This window comes from Palaemon carinicauda, chromosome 15 (genome assembly GCF_036898095.1).
Source record: "Palaemon carinicauda isolate YSFRI2023 chromosome 15, ASM3689809v2, whole genome shotgun sequence".
Lineage (NCBI taxonomy): Eukaryota > Metazoa > Arthropoda > Malacostraca > Decapoda > Palaemonidae > Palaemon > Palaemon carinicauda.
The window spans coordinates 137,602,989-137,606,158 of NC_090739.1; the positions used below are offsets into that span (position 1 = coordinate 137,602,989).

A 3,170-nucleotide genomic window follows, 5' to 3' on the forward strand; every position below is an offset into this window, starting at 1 on the left:
ATGGAAACAAGAGGCAAAAAACATCCATAACATTAGCTACTTCATACAGTGACACAGAAAGATCAACAATAGTGTGTTGAAGCTCCTAAAAACACTGCGTTATTTATCTAAATCTTAAAAGCCTTCAAAGTCCGCTCATGAATGGCAGGAGCAAGGGACATTGACATTGCTCTATCAAGCAGGACAACACCTTAGAAACTGACCATATATACATATGTTCAGCCCCCTAACCCCCTCTCCATTCAAGCTAGGACCAGGGAGGGCCAGGGAATAGCTGCTGATAACTCAGTAGGTAGACCTATTGGTTCCCCCCCCTCCCCCCCAAAAAAAAAAACATCCTTAGCTTACAAGGATGGTGAGGTTACAGTCACTATAGAAATAAACGAATTTGAATGGGGTTCGAACCACAGTCCGGCGATTGCCAGGCACGGACGTTCCCAATAAGAGGTTCTTTCTTCTAACACAACAGCTCGTGACAACAGCTTCAACTTTTTTTTGAGTTAACATTCACACTGCACTTATTACGAATAAATGATGCCTCAACAATACCTTCATACATTCCATCATAGGCAAGCATCTTCGAGATTTTCAACACAATAGCTATAGTTTTTATTCTAATTCATTTTTTCCTTTACTTAATCTCAAAATCCATCTCTTCTCTCCTCCATTGCATTTACTCCCAAATACTTACATTAATCAACCTATTCCATTCTTACGCCACCTATAATCCATATTCAGTTCAGCTACCACTTTGATTTTCAAATAACCTCATAACTCTTGTCTATATTTACAGTCGATTTTCCCCTCATAAACAATTTTAAATTAGGTTAGGTACAATTTTAAATTAGGTTAGGTACAGCGGTAACGTGTTCGCCTAGCATTCGCCGGGGACCGTGAGTTTAAGCTGCTTATTGGAGAGGCAACTGCTGTGGTTGGGCACCACAGTGGGAGGTTGGACTTGCCTGGCTCTCCTTCTGGTGAGGATCTATACTGATGAAACTGAAAAGAAACCAGGTGGTAGTGTCATTGCCTGGTGATTGTCAGACTGGGGTTCGAGTTCCGCTCACACTCGTTAGTTCCTTTAATCGCTTCTACATCATTTATGAGCTAAGTATGGGGGGTTTAGGGCCGCCTATAGTTCCATCTGCTGAGTCATCAGCAGCCATTACTTGGTCCTCTTTGGCCCTAGCTTGGGTGGAAAGGGGGCTTGTGCGTTAATCACATGCAATGCGGTCAGTCTTTAGGGCATTGTCCTGCTTGATAAGACAATGTCACTTTACCTTGTCTCTGCCATTCATGCGCGGCCGTTAAACCATTAAACCTTAAACCTTACCTTCAATTTGGCCTTTAGGCATTGAAGTTAACCAAACGAAACGTAAGATTACAAACTAGTAGTTAGGAGTTGTTTACAACGATTGGGTGACGTCATTAGTATAGTAGCTGAAACTCAGCTAACTGCTCGTTTAGAAAATCTAAACAGTGCTTTGTTTTCCAACAAAATATATGAAATACATCTATCGGTCGAGAAGTCGAAGTTCTAAAGATAGTTAACGATTGTCGCAAACCAGTTAGTTGTATGTGATCAAGACAGGATTCAGGACATCTTCTAGCGACCAGATTTGGTTGGTAAGTCTAGTATATTATTATTATTATTATTATTATTATTATTACTTGCTAAACTATAACCCTAGTTGGAAAAACAGGATGCTATAAGTCCAGGCGCCCCAACAGGGAAAATAGCCCAGTGAGGAAAGGAAGCAAGGAAAATTAAAATATTTAAGAACAGTAATATCAAAATAAATATATCCTTTATAAACTGTAAAAACTTTAACAAGACAAGAGTTAGAGAAATAAGATAGGTTAGTGTGCTTGAGTGTACCCTCAAGCAAGAGATCTCTAACCAAAGACAGTGGAAGACCATGGCAAAGAGGCTATGGCACTACCCAAAACTAAAGAACAATGGTTTGAATTTGGATTGTCCTTCTCCTAGAAGGAAGTTGGACTAGTGACAAACTTGATGGGCTGGTCTTTTTTAAGAAAATTAATTTCTGTGCTTCGAATATATTTTCATTAAGATCTGCTGTGACACTCAATGGCCCAAAACGTTTCTCCGTGATTTGTTGCAAGTTCAAAGGTTTCTTGTTTAAGGGTGCAATTGGGCACGCTGTTATGTAATTTCTCTTCCCTCTCGTTTTTTTCTTTTAATGTATGAAAGATCTAATTTGATGTCACTGTTCTTAGTATATTTTATTTTGATTGTTTATCACTAATCTTTATTTTTCTTTTATTTCCTTATTGCTTTTCCTCACTGGGCTGATTTTCCCTGTTGGAGCCTCGGGGCTTCTAGCATCTTGCTTTTTCAACTAGGATTATAGCTTAAATAATAATAATAATAATAATAATAATAATAATAATAATAGTAATAATAATAATAATAATAACTGGGTATTTTGGGATGACATTGTGGTTCCAAGATCATGATTAAATCACTTAAACGTTTGAAGTTTAACTATAAACGATAGCTGCTATGGTAAACTCTCTCTCTCTCTCTCTCTCTCTCTCTCTCTCTCTCTCTCTCTCTCTCTCTCTCTCTCTCTCTCTCTAAGTGTGAGTGGGGCCTAATTCATTTCATTAGCGTCAGTGAATTGTTGAAACGAAAAGGCGTTCGTTCCAGTTCGCATTTACGGTACCATTTTGACCTACGTTTTAAATTGCACTATAATTTATCTTTTATTTTCAAATTCCGTTAGTATCAACAAAGATTTTAGGAGGAAGTCAATCGTCAGATAGTTTAATAATATCAGTTCGGATTCTTTGTCAAATTTCGCCTTCGGTGAAGTAGGTATTCGTAAAGTAAGTATTCGCTAAAGTAAGTATTCGCTAAAGTAGATATTCGCTAACTACGTATTCGCTAAAGTAGGTATTCGCTGAAGTAAGTATTCGCTAAACTACGTATTCGCTAAAGTAGGTATTCGCTAAAGATTTGGGGCAACTTAGTTTGCATAAAATGTCAATTATATGATTGTATTCTGTCATGTTCCAAAAATTCTCAGAAAATATATAAATAAAAAATACCAAATAAATTAGTTAAGTTATAAACTCTAAATTTTGAGATTTGTTGTTAGACGGAAAAGCGAATACAAACAGTTGATAACTATGGTGAATTTAAA

General features: G+C 37.3%; 1 protein-coding gene across 1 annotated transcript in view; it reads left to right on the plus strand.

Annotated features, from left to right (window-relative positions):
- Nucleotides 1-1,558: 1,558 nt before the first annotated feature.
- Nucleotides 1,559-3,170, plus strand: part of LOC137654402 (uncharacterized) — a 7,728-nt gene continuing 6,116 nt past the window's right edge. Inside the window, exon 1 of the mRNA XM_068388006.1 lies at nt 1,559-1,626. The gene's annotated coding sequence lies outside the window, so the exon portion shown is untranslated. The remainder of the gene's footprint in view (nt 1,627-3,170) is intronic.